The following is a 24,506-nucleotide window of genomic DNA, read 5'->3' as shown; positions in this document are numbered from 1 at the left end:
TGCTACCACACAAACAGCGGTCACTCGCAGCCACCCAGGGAGCACGCTACGCTCTGACTGCAAAGTCCTTGATTTCTCCCCCTCCTGCCGCCGAACTCTGAAACAGGGGACCCCCCTCTTGTGAACAGGGCGGGGAGGAGGGGGCCCGGGGGTAGAGTGGCAGCAGGGGGAGGGTCCTCTCGCTCTAAAAGGTGGCTGAGCACCCCCCCCACACACACACACACTCACACTCTCACACCCGCCCGCCGTGTCATCAGGAATCGGTAACTAAGGTAACTCCCTGAATCGGATTTTCTTCCCACTAATCTCTCTTTTATTTTTTTTCCCCCTCTCTTCTTTTCTTCTCTGCTGGTCAGATGCTACCTTGCCGGTTTCAAGGGGGACCTGACGGAGGGGGGGGGAAGGGGTGACGTGTGTGCGTGTGTGTGCGTGTGTGTTCGAGGGTGGAATACTAAAATGGTGACCAGCCCCTTGCTGGTCTGAAGGGGGCGGGTGTCTCATCCCAGGTACGTCTATGCCCGCTTGCCAACCCCCCCACCCCCACCCTTTCAAGGGCAAATCTCCCCTCCCTGAGTGATGAGAGGAGACTGAGTTTCCTTCCACCTGCTCGGATGGAAGCCGCCACGTTGGCCGCTTTGTTCTGATGGAAGCCAAGACTTGGGTCTGCCCCAAGTGCCCGCCAGGGTGGGCGACGGGCTGGGGGCGGGGGTGGGGGGCAGGTTAGACGTAAAAGCAAAAACCAGCACTGTTCCCCTGGACGGTTCAAAGGAGAAGCGGCTCGAATCCCAGCCCAAGCCTGGCACGGCCACGTGGCCGGGGTGGGGGCGGGGCGGGGGGAGACGCTGTCAATCTCTGAGCCCGGCGTTCTGCCCTCGTGGGGCACCTTCCTGTGACACAGCACCTTTGGCCAGCTTCTCTGCACCTGCAGGAGTGGGGAGCAGCACGAGGGACCCCCCCCAACTCCCCGGAGGCCACCGTGCCTGGGACCTGAGAGCAGCCGGGCATGCCAGAACCCTGCTGCTTGGTCAGGGGGCCCCCCAAACGTGGCAGCCCCCAAAACCAACCCACCTGATCCCTGGCCGTGCCCTTTTGGAAGGGGCTGTGAGTCCCCTCTGGGGTGGGGCTTGCAGAGTCTGAGTCAAGTCAGCATGGACAGCCTGGTGCACAGGGGGGAGGGGCAGGGCAGCTGCTGCCCTCGGTCTGGGCCCAAGGTGACGGGGTCAGGCCCAGGAGCCGACTAGCCGGCTGGGCTGGCGCCTGGGACCTACCCCAGGCGGTCTGTAGGTTGTCTCCCCTGCTCTACCTCCCCCTTCCCTCGCCTGGGTACTGCAGGGGGGAGTGAGCCTGGCCCCCTTTGGTGGGCCGGGGATGCAGGGGGCTTAGGGCCTCAAAATCCCCGCCTCCGTGGAGGAGTGGGGGTGTGGCTGGGGTCACGGGAAAGGGGCCAGTGCTGGAATGCACGGTGAGGACTGGATACCTGGAGCAGACAGCAAACAGAGCCGTCCCAGCTCCCGCGGCGGCCAGAAGGCAGGAGGGGGCCGCAGGGCCCAGGCAAGCAGCAGGCACTCCAGGTCCCAGGGCGTGGGCTCGTCTGACCCCTGGCCGACAGATCCCCTCTCTGCCAGCCTCACCGTCCCCAGTCTCCCGGCTGGGGACTAAAACAAATGGACCACAAATGCAAACGCAACCCCCAGCCCCTGCAGCCAACTGGGGCAACTCCTCCTACGTGTAGGGCAGCCCCAGCCACGCCCCCCGCCCCAGGCCAGGGGTCAGGGGACTGCTGGCCTCGGCTGCTGGCTCCCTGGTTGATCAGAGCCCTGGGACGCGGTATTCACCTGCTGGTGTTTGCTTTCCCATCACCTCAGTCTCTCCTTGGAACAAAACCTGCCTTCCCCAGGCGGGGGGGGGGGGGGGGGACAGACACCTCCTGGGGTTACTTCCCTGGGGAGCTTTTCCCCTGCCCCTCCCCAGGGCTCCTCCTGCGCGTGGGAGAGGCAGATCACAGACCACGGTGAGGCCCTAGAAGTGCCTCCTGGGCCCAACCCACTTCTCAGATGGAGAAGACTGAGCCCCAAGGCCCCACCACCACACATGGGCTCTGGGTCGGCCTTGCATCTGCACAGGCCTGCTTAGAAGTAGGCAGTTCCACATCTGGCTCTCCGGATCGCACGGGGAGGCAGACACGGGGTCCATCCCGAGCTCGTGGCTTCTCCTGGAGTCTTTATTCCCTTTTGCCCTACAGCCAGGCCAGGCCCAGGGCCCTGTGGGGTGGCAGGGACCACCCAGGTGGTGTGTGTATGTGTATGTGTGTGTGTGTGTGTGTGTGTTGACCCAGCGCCCAGCCCGGATGCTCCGCCCAACCTGACCACAGCAGCCGGGCAAACAGGCTCATCCACTGCCCGCGCCCCCCTCCACACACACACACACACAGCCCAGCCCACCCTGCTGCTGCCTTCCCCGGGCCTGAACCAGGGACGGGGCCGGCCCCCCGACACGGTCACAGTCACTCTGTCTGAGTCACAGCCCCTCCATCCCCACCCCACCCCCAGGCCCCCGACCGGTCACTCTGTCTGAGTCACAGCCCCTCCATCCCCACCCCACCCCCAGGCCCCCGACCGGCTTGGGGACAAGGGAGCAGCTCTTCGGGGACCCACCCCTCATGCTTCCCAGAGCTCAGATGCCACCACAGCGCTGCCCCAGGCCCCTCCCCTCCTCCCCTAGAACTGGGGGTGAAAGGTTCACCCTCGCCCATCCCAGCTGGCTGCAACTGCCTGAGCCCGCCGGCCCCGCCTCCTGAGCCACAGCCTCCACTCCGTGCCCGCCGCCAGCATCCGGGGCTGGAGAAGCCACCTGCTCCCCTGGGGCCTGTGGTGGGTGCTGCCCGCCACCGTCGCCTCCTCCTGGGGCAAGGTCTCTGCCTCTCTCCCCGCTCCTCCGAGGCAGGAGCGCTGAGGCTGAAATTTCAATTAATGACCTCAGGGCTCTGGGCTGGCTTGGGGAGTAGGGGGGGAAGCCTGGGGATCTGCGGGGCCCAGAGCAGGAGCCTGGGTCTCTGCCCCCTCCCCACCCCCCAATCCTTCTGCCTTGTTCCAAAGCTGGGGCGTCAGGGCTTGAGAAGGGGCAGGGGCTCCTGGCACAGGAGGCTGGCTGAGCAGCCGGCTCTCCACGCTGGCCCCAGGGCCCCTAAGAGAACCCAGCCCCATCCACTTCTCAACCGGCCGCCTCCTCCCGTGAGCGCGGCCCACTTCCTTCTGAGAAAGGCTTCCTTGTCATCCGGACTTCCTCCGGTTCCAGAAAGTTCCATCTGCGAGGGGGGGGGGGAGCCACCAAGCCTTGCCTTGGGAGGAACCCTCCCCCCCGCTCCAGAAACACCGGGGCTCCCCAGCAACGCCGAGAGAGCTCCTCCACTCCCGACGCTGACGCCGTCTCCAGAGAGGCTGCACTTTAGCTCCAAAAATACCTCCTGCCCAGAAGTGCCCTATTCATCCCCAGGAATACTCCAGCAGCGCGCACCACGCCACGCTGCCACGGGCCGTCTCCGGCAACGCTCGCGATGCGCCGCGGATCTGACTTCATCTTCCAAAACGCCACCCCACCCAGGTGCAGTGGGGGTGGGGGCAGGCCCCTGCTTGGAATGCCTGCACCCCATCATCTTGCAGCGCAGCTGGTTCGAGTCCCGGCAGCTCCACCTTTGCAATCCAGCTTCCTGCCGACGCGTTGTGGGAAAGCAGCAGAGGATGGCTCAAGTCCTTGGGGGCCCTGCCACCCACATGGGGGGGCCCTGGCTGGAGCTCCTCTGGCTCCTGGCTTCAGCCTGGCTGTTTGAGGGCATTTGGGGAGGGAACCGGTGGATGGAAGCTTGCCCTCTCTCTCACTTTGCCTTTCAAGTAGATGAAAACAATAAACATTAAAAAAACTATAAAAGCATCATCCCCAAAGTGTTGCCATACAGTCCCTAGCAATGTCTCTCTAAAGACACACCACTTCTGGAAACGTCCTGATTGCACCTGGACTCACCTATGGTCTTTCCAGAAAGTTCTCTGCACCTGGCCCGGACACCACAGAAACTCAGACACCTCTTCCTGGCTCCAGGACCTCGCAGGAGGGACGATGAGCTGCCATTGCTCTAGGGGCCAGGACAAAGCCCTGGACTGGGCTGGCCCCGCTGAGGCCTCTGGGAGCAGGGAGCCTCGTGAGCGGTCAGGGTGATGGGGAGCCCCCCAAGTCCAGCCTTGGCGGGGGTGATGGGCCCGACAGAGAAGTGGCAACCTGGGCACAGCCTCCCCCACCAGACATGCCCTCAGCTCACCACAAACACCCCACCAACCCGCGGACACACATCTCAAGGTGAACACCTGCAGAGTGTACAATGGCCCCACCACTGACAGCCACACACAATGTGGGAATCCACACCCATCAGCTGCAACCCTGACCACGCACACCGTAACACACCAACAGATGTACACAACATGGAGATACGCACAGACACAAACACATAGACACATACCAGATATATAGCACAACACAGATACTACACTTAACATGACAGGCACGCAGACATACAACACAGAACAGATATACACATACAGATACACAAAACACACACACACAACAGATATACAACACATACACACACGAGATATACAAAACACAACACATAACACAACAGAGATACACAATACAGACAGAACAGATATATACACGACAGGTACACAAAACACACAAGATACATAACACATATACACACACCAGATATACAGCACATAACACAACAGATACAACACCCAACACACACCTTACACAACACACAATACACATACAACAGATACCCAACATACAACAGAGATACATTACACAACACACAACATACAACAGACACACACAGTACAGACAGAACAGATACACAACACACACCATGCAGTACGCCCACACTCCCTTGGCCTCTTGAGGGTTGAGCTCCGCGGACACCAAGCACAGTAGCCCCGCCAGCCCCCCCCCAGCCCGTGTGGGTGGCAAGACACAGCGGCCTCGTTAGCAACTGCTCGGTGCCCACGGGAAATTCACGTCCCAGCGCGTTGGGCTGGGAAGGAACCATGAATGAAAGGCAGGCAGCGCACCTGTGGCACCTGCCTGCACCCCCTGCTGGGGCAGGCCTGGCCGCCTCTGAGTGACAGGAGGCTGCCCTGGTGGGCGGGACTGAGCCCTGGCTAGGCACAGCCAGGCACCACCCCCCAGAGGCACAAAGCCCACGCTGGGGATTTAGAGTGCCCTACATGGACAGTTACCGGGATGGGCTTCTCATGGAAGGGAGCTGGGGTGGCTGAGTGGGAGATGGGCCGGTACCACACTCACAGATCACAGAGACCCGCGGGCATGCACACAGCACACCTATGCACGCGGGAGCCTGGCCTGCCCAGGGTCTGTCCCTGACACTTCCAGGTGGGTGGGAGGGAGGGAAGGGGTTCTGTCCCTGCCATCTGCACCACTGGGCTCTGGTTGGCCTCCTGATTTAAACTGGAAGCTGCCCCAGCCCAGCCCGGCCCGGCCCAGCCCAACGCTTCGGGGCCAAAGGCAGCCGTGACCAGAGCAGCAGGTACCCTTCAACGTCCCCTTTGGTTGTCTGCCACTGTCCACTTTGCCAGCTCTGGTCCATTCATGGGAGCTCTGAACCCCGTCCCTGGGAGGCCCGGAGACCCCTCCTCGCCCTGCCTCACCTCCCTCTTCTAGGAGGTCCTCACCCACAGGTGGAAGAAGAAAGCAGACAACCAGGTGGCTGAACTTGAATCTGAGGGACTACGTGGCCCTGGGCGCCCAGCACGGCCGCGGGGCTGGGGGCCCTAGGTGCGCCCCCCTTCCCCTCCCCCCACCCGGCTCCTGGGAGCAAACGGGCCGTCTGGAAAGACCTCTCATTGGTATTCTCCATCCCTCCCAGCCAAATTACACTGGCTCTCCCGGGACCCTTTTATCGCATGATGTCGCTCCAGCAAAAGGTTACGTACGAGAACATCAAAATCCCTCCCGCATATTAACTAAAAGAGCATTTTTTTTTTTTTAGATGCATAGGAAAAAGCAGCTCACCTACGAGCCGAGGTTTATGGCGTCTCAGATCGGAATGAGCACTGGACTGGGAGTCAGGGCTGCGGGGGGGGGGGGGGGGGAGGACCCAGAGGTGGGCGGCGTCACTGTGCCTAGTCTGAGCTTCAGTTTTCTGGAACGGACTGCCCCACCCCCACCCCGACACACACACGCACACGCACACTGCATCCTAGCAGGGCCACAAGAACGCCTAGAAGGAAGAGCTCCACCCCCCAGAGGAGCAGGCTCCAATGGCCGTCAACAGCCTAGGAAAGCCAACTGCTCAGCAGGCAGAGAACGCGGACCCACCCCGCTGTGCGCTGTCCCCCTCTCCCACCTCTGTACCCGTCCCCAGGTACACCATTTCCTTTCTTTCCTGGAGAATTCTTGGAAAAGACCTGCCAAGAGCCAGTCAGCCATGGGCGCCTGGGTCTCCAAACACATCAAACAGATGAACTTCAAAGGTGTCCGTGCCAAGTCCGATCCCAGGTCTGCTCAGGGCAGCGGGGGTGTGTGGGCCCGGTCGGGACACAGCAGCCCAGTCTCAGCTGTGCTCACGGTGCCCTTAGGGGGCCTGGGGGCCAGCCCTGTAAGTTTATTTACAGGAAAGACAGAGAGACGGCAAGAGGGTATGACAAAGACCGACAGAGAGGGAGGGAGACAGACAGACAGATCTTCTATCTGCTGGTTCACTGCCTGCCCCCCCCCCCCTCCACACACAATGCCTACAACAGCAGGGGCTGAGCCAGAAGCCAGGAGCTCCATCCAGGTTCTCTCCTGTGGGGGTGGCAGGGACCCAAGCACTGCAGCATCTGTGGCTCCCCGGCATATTAACGGGGAGCAGGACTGGAAGCAGAGCAGCCAGGACTCGAGCTGGTACCCTGATACGGGATACAGGTACCCCAAGTGGCAGCTTAACCCACTGCACCATGATGCCCGCCTCCCAGTTGTTTTTAAGAGAAGCAAAATGTAGGATTTTTACATGAAGTCTGAAAGCCTTTTTTTTTTTTTTAAGATTTTTTATTTGTTTATTTGAAAGGCAGTTACAGAGAGGGAGACACACACACACACACACACACATACAGAGATCAAGAGAGACAGAGACAGAGATCTTTTATCTGCTGGCTCACTCTCCAAATGGCTACATCAGCCAGGGCTGGAATAGGCAGAAGCCAGGAGCCAGGAGCTTCATCTGGGTCTCCTACGTGGGTGGCAGGAGTCCAAGCACTTGGGCCATCTTCCACTGCTTTCCCAGGCGCATCAGCAGGGAGCTGGATGGGAAGTGGAGCAGCCAGGACTCGAACTGGTGCCCATATGGGATGCAACTTAACCAATGCACCACAAAGCCAGCCCTGATGCTGTTTGTTTGTTTAAATGCTGTGCCGGCCACACAGTGCCTGTGTGAGGGCTGCAGCAGAGGACCCCAGGCCTGAGTTCACAAGTGCTGTTCTTGCTCCGCCCCTCTGTGGATGACAGGCGGACTGTGCAAGGGAGGCGCAGGCCCTGCTCAGAGCCTGGGAGTGAAGCCCTTTGGGGAAGGGGCCACGGTGACTGCGGGAGCATCGTGTCCCTGGAGAGGAGACTGCTGGCCCACCCCGGCCTCAGGAGGCGCCTGTGGGACAAAGCCGGGAAGAAAGTGGTTTCGGGAAGGCTGCTGGCTTTGACCTTCTCAGCCGATCACACCGTCGAGGCCAGCGGGGAACCCTGGGAGACCAGGTGCAGAGTCACCCAGAGAGAGCCCTCCCTCATCTCGAGACACACAGCACGGCCAAATCAGCTCGAGGCCCCCAGCCCCGGGGAGGTGGCCAACTCCCTCCAGGGTGACCTGTGATCCCAACCCCTGTCCCCCAGACAGAAGACCCCCAAACAAGAGGCAGGCTTGTGAGGAGTCCTGAAGCAGGTCTGGCTTGCCCAGACCCATCCCTGCCTCAGGCCTCCACCATTAGACAGCCTCGCCTCCCTGGCGTCCAGCAGTGCCCGCCCCTGCCCAGAGATCCAGGGAGCCCCCAGCCTGGGTTAGGACCTGCAGCCAGAGTGGCCCGACCTCTCCAAGCCTCAGTTTCTTCATCTGGACAATGGAGCTAGGACCGCCCTCCCCCCTGAGCTGTCTTTTAGAGAATTAGAATCTGCCAGGCAGTAATTTCTGCCCCCAAGGGCCACCTCCTTCCCCAGCGGGGATTTAACGGTCCCCGCCGGCCTAGTCGCTCGGGCTGCAGGGGCCCCAGCGGAGCTGCCGTGGGCTGCAGGGAGGAGCTCTGTAGGGGAAGACGGGAGGCCTCCAGGACAAGGCAGAAGGAGGAAGTTCCTCGCCAGGCCACACCCCACCTGCCAGATCCAGCGAGAAGCCCAGAGGGCACACAGCCCCAGCCAGGACCTGCCTGCACCCAGGCGGCCCAGGCCAGGCCCGTGCAGAACCTCTGCTCCAGCCACACCTGGCCTGGGCCATGCTTCTCTGCCCACTGCCTAGGTCAGCCTGCGGCACACTGTCGTCTCTCGAATTCTCTCTCATCAGGCCCTTACACACACGCATGCACACACCAGGCCCTGACACACACATGCATGCACGCATACACCAGGCCCTTACACACGCGCACACACACCAGGCCCTTACACACACATGCATGCACGCACACACCAGGCCGACACACGCACACACCAGGCCCTGACACACACACATGCATGCATGCACACACCGGGCCCTTACACACACATGCACATGCACACACACCAGGCCCTGACACACACATGCTCCACGCCCTTACACACACACATGCCCCAGGCCCTTATACATACACATACACACATGTGCTCACACACCAGGCCCTGACACACACACACACATACATCAGGCCTTTACAGACACACACACATTCACACCAGGCCCTTACACAGACACATGCTCCAGGCCCTTATACACACACTCTCACACATACACCATACCAGGCCCTGACACACACGTGCACACACACCAGGCTCTTACACACACGTGTACACCAGGCCCTTACACACACACATACACGTATACATCAGGCCTTACAGACACATACTCCAGGCCCTTATACACATACACTCTCATGCATACACACACCAGGCCCTTACACACACACACAAACGCCATCAGGTCCTTACACAGACACATGCTCTTGGCCTTACACACACACACACACACACAGGCCCAGAACAGGCTGCATCCTGCAGCCAACGCGCTCTCCCCCGCAGTCACACACTCCCCGCTTCGAGGCCACGTCCCTTCCTACAGAATGCCCACTGGGGCTCTCCTCGGGCAGGGCCTCCTTGCAGACTCGCGAGGCCGCCGGCACACGTGCGCGGAAGGACTCAGGGAAGCAAATGGAACTCGGCCCGTCAAGTGGGGGCACCGTGGAGGCGGAGGACCAGGTCCTGGCCGGGTGTGGCCTGCTCCCACCCCCGCTGTGGGTGCCCCACTTCCCACACCCTCCCCTCGTGCGCCGCTAACAGGGACTGGGGTAGGTGAGGGAAATGCACCAGGCTGGCACCCTGGCAGCTCTCGGGGCACTGATACACACAGCTGCCCCCGGGCATCACCTGCCCTGGCCTGCCCCTCTCCCAGCTGCTCAGGGGCTCCGGGCTGGGAGCCAGCCCAGAGTCAGGTCTTCCCACAGGCGGCACCAGCGGCCCTTCTCCCACGGCCCCGCGTCAGCAATCCCCATCCAGCTCCCCTTGTCCTGGGCCGTGCCTCCATCCTGGTGACAGTGCCTCATCTGACCCCAGCCACGCAGGGCCCTTCCTGGCCACGGCCAGAGTGGGGCACACCCACTGCGGGAGTCCCAGGTTCGCCATTCTTGCCCCACCTGTGCTGCAGGCCTGCCTGGCGCCATGACTGCCAGCCACTGAGCCAGGATCACTGGGCCCAGGATGCGAACCAGACCCAGGGCTGGACTGGGTACACACGCAAGCCCTGGCTCCCGAGAAGGGTGACGGGCACCCCTGGCTGCACCCCACCCCTGTGCCACCCTGCGGCATTGCACCCCCAAGGAAGCAGGCGGCCCCCACAGCTCACCAGCACTGCCTGCCAGGCCCTGGTTGGCGGCCTCTGCATTATGCAAAGCTGAGGTTAGCTTTTGATCGCTCACTGCTCCAAGGGAGCATGCCTGATTCTAAGGAATGCCTTCAGTGCTCTGACCCTCGCAGGGCAGGGAGGGGGCGCCCAAGGTCCCCGGAGCCACCCTGAGCGGCGGTGCACCTCGCAGGGATGACCGGCGACAAGCAGGGTCTCTCTCTGTCCCGCTCCGGTGCCCGCGCCTTCCTGTGAGATGAGTGGGCACCTGCCTCTCTCCTGGGCCTGACCTTGGGGCTTTTCCCGGTGCAACCTGGCCCTCTGACACACTCTTTGGGCATCCCAGACTTAGTCAAACTCCGCCTAAGAATGCGGGCGTGGATCCAACAAATTTCAGCGGGACCAGGTGAAGCAGGAACATCCCCGTCCCTTCTGGAAATGGAGCCTCACGTTCTGGGCCCCCTACAGCCCAGACTGCCTCCGAGAAAGCACTCAGCACATCACCCGCCCCAGACACCAGCAAACCCAAGGTCCCGGCCACGGGCAACACACAGAGGCCCTGGATGGATGAGACAGGTGCACCGAGGAGCCCCTCTGGGCATCCAGGTCCTACCAGGCACTGGGACAAACTTGACCTGGTTTTCCCAACTTCCCTACAGTCCTGCCAGGAAAGTTAGGATACCCATCGCACAGTAAAGAGAGAGAAGCCGGAAGAAGGCTCCACTCACAGCCTGTGACCGTGCCTCTGGGTGTGGCTGATCCACACAGAGTAGCTCTCTCCTCCCACTCAAGAGAGCCCTGAGGAACGGGGCCCAGAGGTGGGAGAGTGCGTGGGATGGCACAGGACACGGTGGCCAGCCAGCGCCCTGCAGATGCCAAGGTGAGCCAGCTCTCCAAGCACCCACTGCGCTCAAGACCCCCTGGCGACACCTGCTGTTGAGAGCCTGGACTGAGGCCCCTCTGGTTGACTGTTGGAACCCCCACAGTCCCTACAGGGCTGACCAGCGGTGAGTGAAGACAGGCATGGCACAGAGCAGCCAGGCCTGGGCTTTTCCAGAAACGTCTCAGCACAGGCACCCAGGAGTGTGGACACACACCCCGCCACCAACCAGCATGGGAGCAGGGTTGGCAATGGGGGAGGCAGAGGCAGGGGGAAGGAAGACCCCAAGGTGGCCGGGGCTGGCGAGTCACCCAGCTCCCCGCACACACAGGTACCAGGGCACCAGCCCAGCGTGGACCTCAGAAACAAGCAACCTCAGCGTGCAAGGGACCACCTAGACAGCCTTGTCCCTGGAAGCCTTGCGGAGGAAGGGGCTCGTGGTGGGAGTCTGGGGGCAGCTGCAAGTTAAGAAGGGGCCCCAGCGTGTCCTCAAGTCCACCATGCTTCTGTAAAACCCAAACCCCAAACGCGGCAGAATCTTACGTTGACAACAGGCTAGGAGGTACCTGGCCCTGGGGGAGGAGTTCCAGGGGTCGGGCCCAGGACCTCAGAGACCATCCCCGGAGTCCCATCCGACTCGGGCACCCGGCCCCTCCTCACCTCTGCTCCCCCTGCCCGCCCCGTGAGCGGGCCCTGCAGCCGGACCCTGCCCCAGCCCCAGCCCATCCACCCTCTCCTCGGCTGGGAGATGTGAGTAGGAATGGCTCAATCAGGATATAATCGTTTTTAATTAACGTGCGGATCATTTCACAGGCTGATCTCCTTGGAGACCAGAGGGAAGATGGTCTTTTAAGATGTTTCCTTTGCCTCCCCCAGCCCACCCCTCCCCGCCGAAGGCCGTCCCCCCCTCCCCACTCCCCCCACCCCGCCGCAACCTTGAGAACAGCACAAAAGCCTGATGCTCGGATCCCTCCTGGGGCCATTAGCAGGAAGTGTGTGTTCACACAGACACGCACACGCCAAGCTCAGGAGCACACCCCCCCCACCCTCAACACAACACCCTCCCTGATCACAAATGTGATCAGGGACTCACAAATGCACACACACACACACACAGAGGCATGCAGGCACACCCCGTGCCCAAGAGAGAACTCTACAGACGACCACAGACCTACACCTGCGCCCACAGAGGGGCACGCACCTGCCGGGGGTGGGGGGACACAGAAACCCGGACACGCCCGTGAGACCTCACCCAAAGACTGCACAAGGAGCCAGGTTGTCCTTAACCCTGACGGTCTCCATTCTGTCTCTGTGCCTGCAGGGCTCACTCGGGGAGTACCTGGATCCTCCTGCTGCCACCACGCATCTGTGCCAACACCAGCCTCCCACCCCGGGACCCAACGCTGCGACCCCAGACAAGTGAGCTGAGGCGCAGGTGCAGGGGCACAGGCACGGTGCCCCCTGAAAAATCTGCAGCCCCACGTCTCGCTGCCGTGGGCCCTCCCCTCTTCCTCATGCAGCATGGGACAGCAAAAAGGAAAGTGAGAAGCCGGTGAGAAGGGATGACGGGGAGCCAGAGGCCCATGATTGCAGCCACTGTGGGCGATGCTGGAAGACACAGGCGCCTCTCCTGAGCCGGGGCCTCAGTTTTTCCATCTTTGCAATGGGCAAGATAAACTTGAAAAATGACCTCCAGGGACCTTACGAATTCAGTAGCCAGTTCTTGGTTGCCTCATGGCCTAGGGACGGCTAACCTCACACCTTAGGACACCCCCCCCCTCCCCGCGCACCCTGTGCCCTCTCTGGGACCTCTGACATGGCCCCAGGCTCCCTTCGGCCCTGCTGGAAGGTTCTAGGCTGTGGGGAAGGAAGCAGAATGGTGTTCCACTTAGGGAAAACTGGAGACGCCTGTGTCTCCCACTGCAGGCACGCCGGAGAGGAACATGGCCTCAACCCTCAGAGAATGCTCTCTCCACGCAAAACAGCTCAGCGCCAGCGTTCACCAGGAACGTCCACCACGCCGGACAAAAGGGGAAATTAAATAAGTCCCGGTGCAGCCACCTGGCTGGGAAAGCCCGAAGCCACGGCCGCGGGTGTTTGTTAAGACACGGTTACGAAACAGGCAGGGGCTCCGGTTCAGCTCGCCAGGCGAGCGGGCTGTGTGCATGCATTCCGACGCAGCGAAGGGCCAGTCTCCCAGGGCAGCCGCCGGCAACCAGGTCTCGGAGGTCGGCCAGGGCCCCGCGACCTCGGCCCACGGTCACTGCCAGCCACCTTCTTCCCTTCCATTTCTCAGATTTCTCAATCTTAACATACGTGTATGGAAAAGGTTTTTTTTTTTTTTCCTCCCAACGACAAACTTTCCCCATTCACGCTCATTCATTTTTTTCAGCCCTGATTCATTCACTCTTGAGCCAGCCAAACGCAGAACGCCGTGAATGGCCACCAATGCCAACGGCTGGTCCTGGGGGACGCCCAAGGGGGCAGCCTCACAGACATCTGGACCCATGGGGGGACCTGTCCCCCAGCTGCAGGTCGAAAGGGAGCAGGGCAAAGACCCGGGCAGGAACCAACCAGCTCAGGAGCTTCCCCAACCTGGGCACCAGAGGCCTCCCTGGCCCCTCCACGCCAGACCCCCGTGGTGGCCCTGGCCTGTCTCCTGGCTGCTGTCCCCCGCTCTGGGCTCTGCTTCCCGGCCTCCCCCAGGCTCCCCCTGGTCCTGCCTGGCTGTGAAAACAGGAGTAGAGGATCTGGAAACTGCTAGCTTTGGGTCAGCCAGTGTCACCGGGCCCCCACCGAGTGTACCTGCTGTGTGGGGCTGACACGTGTCTGGGGAACAGTTAACTCTTTCTACCCCTGGGCCAGTGACACAGCCTGAACACAGTCCAGCCAGCACAGATGCCTGCCCCTGTGCCCCCACTCCCTCTCTGTAAGCACTCAGGGCACAGCCCGCAGGGTGAGAGGGGGCTCCCTCTGGGCTAAGGAGCCGCATCTCTAAGGTAGCCAGCCCTCCGGGGGTGGGGTAGGGGTAGAACTTCCCACTGCTCCTCTCCCCGGGGGGCCCCAATCTCAGGAATCTCAGGGCCACTGGAGAAGCAGCACAGGCGGAGATAAACACTTCGTCACACAAGCACACCTATGGGATCACCTCTTCCAGCCCCGCATTGGGGGGGGGGGGACGCAAGGGGAGGGCGCTGAAGCCAGAGGGACCCCCTCACCGCGCCTGAAGTCACCAGCCAAGAGCCAAGCCCCACAGGGGGACACAGGGGCTAAAACCCACACGACACTCAACCTCCGTGGTTGCACGGGGCCCCGCTGCCCCCACCCGGCCCCAGCGCCATCCACGTCAACATCTCTCACCCAAACAAGCTCCTCCTCCCCCTCCCCGACCCCCCCTCACCCAGGGTCAGCACCGCAGCGCAGAGAGCAGTGAGCTGCGACCCCCTCCCCCACGGCAGAAACCAAGGCGCGAGGTTTCATTGTCAGCCTGGCCACTCCACTGCGCGCGCCTGGGGCCGGGGCGCAGGGCAAAGGCGGCGGGGGCGGGGTGGGGAATGGGGGGGTGGCGGCTGTGGGGCCGGCTGTGGCGCGGGCAGTGGGGAGGGGTCTCCAGGGGAAGTGTTGGAAGCTGCTCCTCCAGCTCCGTCCAGATCCGGAAGCCGCCTGGGCCGGGAGGAAGGCGGGGGTGGGGAGAGCACGACCTCGCGCGCAGGAGGCGAGGAGGGGCTACCCGGTGGCGGTAGCCGCGGGACCCGCCCGCCCCAAGGCGTCAGGGCGCCGAGTCCCTCGGGAGCGAGGCCGCGCTCCCGGGAAGTTTCCCACCGGTTGCCCTGAGCAGGACCGGGGCGCGCCGACCGCCCGCGTCTCCCCGGCTGCAGCAGCTCCGGGGAGCGGATGACGAACTTGAACACAACTCCTTCCTCCCCCTGGCGCCTCTCACCCACCCCGCCGCAGCCACCAGCCCCGCCATCTCAGCCCCATCCGTGCCTTCCGCCAGTGCCACGGTCGCCAAGCCCGCTTGCCAGTGCATTGTGGCAGGCACAGGAGGGGGGGATCCCCAGCACAACCAAACTGCAGCCAAAAAAAGAGAGAAAGGAAAGAAAAGAAATTCCGTCGGCTGAAACCGATCGCCTCCGCCTCCACCACCGGCGCGGAAAAGCCCCAAACAGGCACATCCACAACTCCAGCCAAGACCGCGGCGCGGGCGGCGACCCCCGTGGCCAGCCTCGGCTGCGGGGCAGGTCTGAGCGGCCAGGGACTCGGGGAGCCCTCGCGCCCCGAACGGCCCGCCGAGGACACAAAGCTCCGCGGCCAACAATACCTGCGGGCTCCTCCCGGGTCTCCGCGGCGCCGGCGCTGCGCGTCCCGCCGTCTCTCTCCGGCTCTCGCGCGCGCTCTCCCCCTTCGCCTCTTCCAGAACGCGGCGGCGGCGGCGGCGGCGGCGGCGGCGGCGGCGGCGGCGGCGGCGGCCAGATGAGATCCTTGGGAGGAAAAAAATTGTGAGCGCTCGCACGATTCCTTTCTCTCTGCCCGCCCGCCGCTGCCGGGGGGCGGCCCCGGGTCCCTCGCGCTCCCGCGCCCCGCTTTTCCTTCTTAGCAGCCCCTGCGAGCGCCCTCAGTAGCCATTATCCACAGGGCCGCTGGGGGGGACGGGAGGTAATTAGAGACGGCCCCGTGGCCGCATCCACTCGACAAGCGCGCGTTGCGGGCACGGGGGGCGCGCGCGGGGAGGGGCGCGCGACGAGGGGGCTTGGCTGCGCGCAGCCCGCGCCCCAGACGCGGGGGAGGGGAGGAGGAGGAGGAGGAGGAGGCGGCAGGGGTGGAGGGAGTGAGGGAGGGAGGCGGGGAGCTCCAGAGGGGAACGGGAGGAGGGGGCGCCAGGGAGACGCTCCCGCAGCTCTCACCGCGGGGGCTCGGGGTCACCAGCCGCGAGGTTCAGAGGCGCGTAGAGACTGGGGGTGGGGGGTGGGGTGCGTGTGAGCGCGTCTGTGTGAGCGTGTGCGCGCGCACGCGCGTGCGTGTGTCCCAGGCAAAAAGGGAGGGAGGGAGGCGAACGCTTTAATATTTTTCTAGTGACTTAGGAGCCCGCGGGGTGAGCTCCTGGCTCTGCATTTAGGTCCGGGTGTGTATCAGCGTGGCTGCAGATTTCTGGTCTGTCCCTACGTGTGAATGTCACGCGGCCTGGGGTGGGGTGGGGGAGGCCTGGGTAAGAGCTCGGGAATGTGTTTCTGGGTCTTGGCGGCACGGAGCGATGCGGTGCCTGCGTGGGGCTGTGTGTGTGTGTGTGTGCGCGCGCGCGCCCGCAACTGTTTCCGGGGGTGGGGGGGGTCTGTGTGGCTGCGTGGGTGGGACAGAGCCCGCAGTGGGGAGGGGAGGTTGCGGGGGGGGCGGTTTGTGTGTGTATACGGAATTGTGCCTGCGTGGCGCCGAGTGTCCGCGTGGGCCTGTTTGTGAACGGGCTTTGCGGGGTGCATGGGGGGGGGGCAATGCGCCTGTGCGGAGCTGTGGGTTGGCGAGAGGCAGCGGCGCGTGTCTGCAGGCGGTCGTGGGCTAGCCCTGGTGGCCTCAAGGATCGCATCACAGCACAAGAGCGGCTTAAAGCGCAAACCCGCAGCACTGGGTCCAGGCGGGCGGCGCAGCTCGTAGTAGCGTAGCTTGGCAGAGGGCGAGAAGGCAAAGGGGGCAGCGCGCGGCGGCGGGGGGGGGGGTGGTCTTCATTCTGCTCCCCAGCTGTCAGATCTTTCCTCTTGATGTACCCGCGGTCCTAGAGGTACACGGTTCGGGAGACGCCTGGGGCCTGGGGAGACGCCTACAGACTGGGGGCAACGGGGCCATGGCGAGGGCGACCTAGGGAGACCCGGGGACAGCGAGGACAAAGAGGAGACTGGGGGGTCGTGAGGCCGGACTGCGCCTCCGGGTCCCCAGCCCCGCAGCCCAAGGGCGACCTGCTCGTGCGCGCACAGAGCCGGCGCGCGGAGCCCCGGCGGCGCGGCTCCGCTCTCTGCCCGCTTCCCAGGAGCCACTCCAGAGCCCCGCGGGCACGTCATTACGCGCCCCGGGCGGGGCCGCGGCCCGCAGGCTTCCGAGCGCAGCTGGCGGGCGCCGAGAGCCCCGGGGCTGTGATTGAGCGCTGGGTTGGCCCGCCCCTCTCCTGGCCGCTCGCTCGCTCGCCGCCCACGCGGCCACTCATTCATCCATCCGCTCTCCACCCACCCACCTTTCTATCCACCCACGTGTCCATCCAGCCACCTGATTATCCGCGCCAGAGATCACACAGATGTGTCAGCTCCTGCTGCCTCCCTTCCCCCACTCGCTCCTCCCCGGGCCCCTCTGCGCCCTGGCGGGGGGAGCGGGGGGGGGGCACACGCCACCACTGCTGCCTGCTTGGCTTTTACCGACCCCTCGCCCTGCTCTTGTGAGGCTCCACGCGTGCTAACCACCCCCCCACGCCCACGGTTACCTGCCAGGTGGGCATGAGGTGCCTTCTGTAGGGTGTTCCTACAGGCAGGCAGGCATCAGGGCTACACTCCCTGCTTGAGAACCCCTCCCCCAGCATGCTTGTTCTGGCCTAAGGGGTGCCTGACACCCTCGTGCCCCCCACCCGGGTCCCTGGCACAGACCTAACCAATCTGAATGCCTGGGGCTTTTGCACCGGCTGTGCTGTCTGCCTAGGAACCAGCATTTTCACAGCCAGGCTTGGGACCCACTGGTGCAGAACACCTGCTGTTGCCTAGGGGCCTGGCCTCACCCACAGCCACCTCCCTTCAAGAACTGGGTCCCTAAGGCCCCGAGGCAGGGCCTTTAATGCCCTCTGGTCTGAGAGCCAGGGGTTGCTCAGTATGGGCACTGCCGTGTGCTCGGTTACCCCCGTGACAAAACCCCTCCTGGGGACCACCAATCCAGCCATGCCCTGACCCCACAGCCCCTGCCACAGTGACCTCCCCTAACCCCTTACCATCAGCTCTGCACTGTCCCTGACCCAGCCACCTCCTCCAGGCAGCCACCTGGTAATGCAAAGCCTGGTGGGGAGAGTGAGGATGGTGATGGACACCCCCTACCCCAGTTTCTGGGTCATCAGGAGAAAAGTCCTCCTGATGGCTGGTGAGACCCCCCACACACACACACACTGCTCCCTCACTCTGACCAGGTACACGCTCACCTCGACACCTTTTGCACTGGTTGGCTCTCCCCCTCCTGCCAAGCCACCTTATTTGTAGCTATGTCTCTGCTCCCTGGTGCACCCTCCCAACCTGGAATGGTGCCCAGTGCTCATTCTATGAGCAGGTGCCCCTACCTTCAAAGAACTCAGAGCAAGACAGTCCCATCCCACCTAGGGAGAAGCCTCCAGAGGGGCCTTGCCCATCTCTGCCCAACACAGGGCAGGTGCGGCTGAATGTGTATTTATCAAGCGAATGCGTGGAGTGGCAGTGTCCGAGTCAAACCAAGGCCGCCGGGCTCCAGACCCTGGCTTGTCCCGTCAGATCCCGCTGGCAGGGTCCCATGGGGCCACGGCACAAGCACCAGGCTCCCTAAATGCTGGGCGGGGGTGGGGGGAGGGGAAGGCCAGCAGGCGTCCTGCTCCCTGGGGATCTGACCCCAGGGGCGATGGGGACCCCCTGACCTGACTGGCTGGACACTTCTGTGGGGGCAGGGGAAGGCCAGGGCTTCCTGGGGAGCCTGGGCCTTGGACAGGATGGTCTTTTGTTTGCCTGGCACTGTCTGAATATAGCTGCAAAGTGTGTGTCCAGACACCACTGGGGAGAGGCAGGGTGGGTGGAGGTGGGGCAGGATGGATGGTGGGGGACAAGGGCACGGACCCAAGCCCCCAAGCCCCCAAGCCAGGGAGGGACCAGCGAGAGACTGGAAGGCTGCTGCCGCGTTCCGGATCATTCGCTACGCCCGAGTTCACTTGGGTTTACTGAGCACCTGCTACGTGCTGGGCGCTGTGCGCGTGTTGACTCTGCACGAGAGACAGAAGCTTCCATTTCAGGCTCGAGACAGGCAAGAAAGAGGGCGCATCAGTAAGTGATTCCTATTTGCTACTGAAAAAGGAAAAGGGTGCAGGGGGCGGGGGCGGGGTTCCACACGGGGTGCTCAGGGACTTGGGCACATTTGAGCAGACTTGAAGCACTGAGGCCCTGGAGGACAGGTGATGCAGAGGGGCGAGGACTCGTGGTGGAGAGGCTGCTGGGGGCACCCACGCCCTCTGTCGGGGTTCCTGGGTCCAGTGCTGGTCTCTGCTGCCCACTCGGGAGACCCCAATGGGGTTCCAGGCTCCTGGCCGTAGGCCTGCTCCAAGCCCGGGCTGTTGTGGACATCTGAGGAGTGAACCAGCAGAGGGAGGATACTTCATGTATCTCCGTGTCTCTCTGTCTCTCTGCCTTTCACATAAAGTGAAAATAGAGAAAGAAAAAAGGTGTTTTTTTTTTAAAGGAAAATCTAAGACTTAAGGGGGGGGGGTGGTGTTTTTGTGCAGCTGGTTAAAGCCCCAGCCTGCAGCACCAGCAGTCCATATGGGCGCTGGTTTGAGTCCCAGCTGCTCCACTTCTGATCCAGCTCCCTGCTCTGGCCTGGGAAAGCAGTAGAAGATGGCCCAAGTCCTTGGGGCCCCTGAACCCATGTGGGAGACTTCGGATCAGCGCAGCTCTGGCCATTGCGGCCATCTAGGGTGTGAACCAGTGGAGGGAAGACCTCTCTCTCTGTCTCTACCTCTCTCTGTAACTCTGGGCAGTGGGGCTGGGTGGGGAGGAATGGGGCCGAGGGACCCTGCAGGGCCTGGTGCACCCCCACAGGGACCTGGGCTGCAGTGTCGTGAGCACAGCAGGGACGTGATCTCCCGCGGGTCCCCACAGGGCATCTCCCGCCACCCCCCACATGCTGTGAAAAGGATGGGCGGGGCCTGGCCAGGCTGGGGCAGATGAGAAGTGGCCCCGCTCCTGGATGGGAGCGCTGACACTGCTAGCCGCCTTGCTCAGCCTCAACAGCTGGCAGACGCCGGAGCTGCTGGGACCTGCCACTCACGGAGGTAGGGGCCGAGGCAGGCAGGTGGGAGAGCCAAAGCCTCTGCAGGGAACTGGCCCTGCCCTCTCCTTGGCCTCCACGCTGCCCTGGCCGACAGGTGCGTGAGCTTCACGCCGATCTGAAGAGGCCCCATTTTTGACAAATGTGCCGGAATCTGTGTTCTGGCCTGGGACAGCAAGGGGTGACCTACCCCAGTCACCTCCCCACTCACCCACCTTCACGGCCCAATAGGCCCGTGAGGTGAGGGCGGCCAGCCCCCTCATTTGCACCCCCATGCATCCAGCTTTCTCTCTCAGACGCACTCAGCTAACCCATGCCAGTCTCTCGCGCTGTGTGTTTAGACAGCACCTACAGTGGCATTTGGGGACGACCGGGAGATCGGAGTTCTTTCACTGTCTCTCTGATTCCCCAATAAATAAAGACAACCTTTCTCTCAGGATGTAGTTATTCAAAGCAATCAGAGGGGTGGGTGTTGTGGTCTAACTGTTAAAGTTGCCTGGGTTTAGGGTCTGGATTTACGGTGCGTCAAGTTAAACCTGCAATGCTGGCATCCCACCGGTTCGAGTCCTGGCTGCTCTGCTTCCAATCCAGTTTCCTGCAAATGCTCCTGGAAAAGCAGTGGAAGATGCTCCAAGTACCTGGGCCCCTGCCAGCCGCATGGGAGATCTGGATTGAATTCCAGGTTCCTGGCTGCCTGGCCCAGCCCTGACCACTGTGGCCATCTGGGGAGTGAACCAATGGATGGAAGATCTCTCTCTCGGTCTCTGCCTTCCAAATAAATAAATAAATCTTAAAAAAAAAAAAAAGATGCCTGGGTTTCAGCAAGTTCCCACTCTGCTTAGGATCCAACTTCAGGCCAATGCCCCAGCCTCGGGAGGCAGCAGGCGATGGCTCAAGTCCTTGAGTCCCTGCCACCCACGTGGGAGACCCAGAATTCCTAGCTCCTAGTTTTAGGCTGGCCCAGCCTTGTCCATCACAGGCACCTGGGGAGTGGACCAGCACATGGGAGCTCGCTGTCACTCTCCCTTTCAAATAAATAAGTAGATAAAAAATAAATCACTAAATAAAAGGCAACCACAGCCCCTTTTCTCCCAATCAGAACCTTCTAACCCTCGCACTTCCGGAATGCTGGGGCTATGGTGTAAAACCAAGACAAAACTCTTAAGAAAAATGACTTTCTTTGAAAGCAAAAATTTGGTGTTTTAGCTGGGGGTGGGGGGAACCAGAAGTATAAACGTCCCAAGTCCCTGTAAGGTCCAGGAGCAGTACAGATAGCTAGTGCACCCTGGCCCCCCTGCCCCCCTGCCACTTGTCCCCTGCTCCCCAAGTGGCAGGGGCTGGCACGGGAGGCTCCAGGCACAGGGCAGGGGGAGCTGTCTCAGTCTGGTGCCACCTGCGGTGGTTCTGCCATCTGTCTGTCTACCCGTCCTTGCTAGCCTGTGGGAGGCCACTACGGGATGTCAGGGCAGCGTCTGAGACCGGCCGGACCCCTCCTCCACCCACCCGCAGGGACCCTGTTCACAGGGGGCATGGGCTGCAGCAGGGACCTCCCCCGCAGGTCTGTGCCAGGGCCTCCGTGGTCCCTGAACCTCCCAGCCCAGTCTTTCCACTGTGCCTGGCACGGCTGGGCCGCCCCGGGCAGCCCCCTTCCTCCTCTGTGGCGGCAATGGTGGCGCCAGCATCTGAGCTTATTATGGAGGGGGGAGGTCTGGGTGATGGGGGAGGGGGGCTGGGCAGCTGGGAAAGACGAACAGGAAGTGGGGAGAGACTGAGAGCAGACAAAAGAGAGGTAGGGAGAGAGGGAAGGGGACAGAGCTGCAGGGCTGGGCGCCCAGCACGCTGCGGGCAGGGGTCTCCTCTCTGCCTTGCCTGGGACACACCCCTGCCTGCTCTGCGTCCTGTCCCAGCCCAGCTACGACACATGCCCATCAGGGCCTGGCCGCAACCTGTGCCCAGGGCTCAAATCCATGCCCTGGCCAGGGAGCCCCATGGAGCTGGGGACGACAGAGTGGCTAAGGCCCAGCCACCCCCCACCCAGCACCAAAACGGACCAATCTCCAGCCACAGCCACAGACCCGCACCTCGTCGCTGCTACAGACTGACCTCTGACCCTGGGGGGGACCACATGGGGGAGCTGGAAGGAGCCCAGCTCGCGCCAGCCCCACCCCCACCCAGAGGCACCACTAACCCTGCCCCGTGTCCTACGTTGCTGATGCTACAAGGCGGGCCTGGGGCCTCTGACACACAGAATCAGATCCCTGTACAACCCCCAGCCCCTTCCTGTAGAGGTGCGTTCAGAAACACATGTCCATGCGTGTGCACGCACACACACACGCATGCGCACATATCCCGCCCCGAAGCCCACCAACAGGAATGAAGAGAGAACTGGCGAACACAAGGCGAGCACACAGGACCCTGAGCCCCGAGAGCTTCCCCTGTCTCCTCCCTAAACTCAGGGCCACTGCAATGGCCTGGGGGCCACCAAGGCCTGGGGGACCCACCTCATGTCCCTCCGCAATGGAGAGGTCAGGACACACGTGTGCACACGCAAGTTCACGTGTGAACGGGACCCACCTGCCTTCCCACGACCTTTGCTCCCTGCCCCTGGCCAGCTGAGGCCCTAGCATCGCCTGACCCAGACTGGCATCTCTGGCACGACTTGGCCAACTCCCTCCTTGCCAAGGGAGACCCAGTCCCCGCCTCTGCCTCCCCCATGCTGCTCTGCCCGTGACACGGCAGGCACAGAGCTGTCAGGCACCGCGAGGGTGTGGGATTGCAGGCCAGGACCAACCAAGGCCTCTCTGTCCCCACTGGTGAGCAGCGAGGGCTCCACAGGACCTGTGCAGAGGAGACCACGGCCCCCTCCAGGCACAGGCTCAGCTCTCCTGGGGCCAGGTGAGTCCGGGACACCAGGCACCCAGGGCCACTGGCTCTGCAGATAACACCCGGAAGGAGCTGGAACCACCGACCAGCGACGCCGGAAGAGACACCTTTGAGCTGCACCCCCCTCGTGGGACCCTGGGGACCGTGCTGGGGGGGGGTGCAGAGCTGGGCTGACCCTGCTGAGCACCCCACACGGCACCTGCTCTGCAGTGCTCCGAGGCGGGCTGTCCTCAGCCCATTTGAGAGATGTGCAAACTGAGGCTAAGAGAACAGAGAGGCACAAAGGTTGGGAGAACGCAGGTTGAGCCTGAATCACCGCTCAGTCTCTGGAGTGGAGCACGGAGCCTCTCTGACGAATTATGCATTGGCGGATGCTTATTGTTATTTGAAAGGCAGCGGCATGAGAGAGACAGACAGATTCCCCGGCCTCTGTCTCCCCAAATGGCCACAACGACCAGGGGCGGGGCCAGGCTGAACCCAGGAGCCAGGAACTCCCTCTGGGTCTCCCACGTGGGTGGCAGGGATCCAAGCACTTTTCCCGCCAGGGCACAGCTCCGAGCCATTCAGGCTGGCCCGTTTGCAGAGGGTAAGGACAGCACCCTGGCTTCAGACACCCAGGGAGAGCCTCTGGGAGTACAGTGACACCTCCCCATCCTCCCCACCCCCTCCACCTCGCAAGGCACTGCCCTGCCCTGGTGGCTGTGTGTCCCCAGGCGGCTGTGCACCCTCTCTGGGCCCCAGCATCCAAAGCTGAGATCCTGGTGTGAAGTTCACTAGGTGGAAGATAATGCTTTTCTCTCTCTCTCCCTAAACTCACAGGAAGTTCCAGGCCTGAGATGCGGACACTCTTCCCCAAGCCAGCCCCTGAGCCAAGGCGGCTGCCAGAGCCGACACTCGGGTCCTGCAGCCGACAAAGGGACAGGGCCAGGAGCCAAGGCCAGCCACCCCAGGGGCCTTCGCGCACTCCACAGCACCCCCAAAAAACACGTGCCGAGAGACTCACGCCCGCTCTGCGGTACGCTTCTGAGCCTCGGCGTCTTCACCGTGGAAACAGGGAGACGCGCAGGGCCTGCATTGTTCGTGGAAGCTGCCGTGGGTGTGTGTGCCCCATCCCACGCCCTGCAGAAACCGCAGCTCCCTGGGGTTAAACTCCGGCTTCACAGCCACGGCCTGGGCACCGCACCTGCTGGCTGGCCGGATGACGTGGGCTCTCAGCGCCCCCCACCCCAGTCTCTCTGCATGCATCCCCCATCGGCCTGGGGGGAGGGGTGGAGGACAGGAGCGGAGGCAGGGAGGGGCCAGGAGTGCCTGGTCGCCAGCCCCAGAAGCTGGGGTTCAGAGAGAGAGCTGTGTCAGGGCTGAGGGTAGAAACCACAGGAAGGCAGATTCCGTCTCCATATAAGGAGCTGACAAACAGAGCTGCCCAGAAAGGGAGCCAGGAGGCTGCCTGGAGTGGGGTGTGTATGGGGGGAGGTTTCGGGGGGGCCAAAGCGATGGGACACCCCACAGACAGGACCGCCCAGTCGCTGTCCTGTGACTCGCCCAAGGCCATGTGAGCAGCAGTGGAATTCCAGGGTCAGAGCCGGGGGCCAGAGCAGGGTGTGCTGGGAG

The 24,506-nt window shown here is 62.6% G+C and overlaps 1 protein-coding gene across 2 annotated transcripts in view; it reads right to left on the bottom strand.

Annotated features, from left to right (window-relative positions):
• RAI1 (retinoic acid induced 1) overlaps positions 1–24,506 on the bottom strand; it is a 106,705-nt gene that overhangs the window by 54,183 nt on the left and 28,016 nt on the right. Inside the window, exon 2 of one of the 2 annotated variants that reach the window (XM_070061541.1) lies at positions 15,313–15,472. The exons of the other annotated variant lie outside the window; for it this stretch is intronic. The gene's annotated coding sequence lies outside the window, so the exon portion shown is untranslated. The remainder of the gene's footprint in view (positions 1–15,312; positions 15,473–24,506) is intronic. 2 annotated transcript variants of the gene reach the window in all.

The sequence above is a fragment of the Oryctolagus cuniculus genome, chromosome 17 (genome assembly GCF_964237555.1).
Source record: "Oryctolagus cuniculus chromosome 17, mOryCun1.1, whole genome shotgun sequence".
Classification (NCBI taxonomy): Eukaryota; Metazoa; Chordata; class Mammalia; order Lagomorpha; family Leporidae; genus Oryctolagus; species Oryctolagus cuniculus.
The sequence above is the reverse complement of the archived record's forward strand: the minus strand, read 5'-3'. Positions and strand labels throughout refer to the sequence as shown.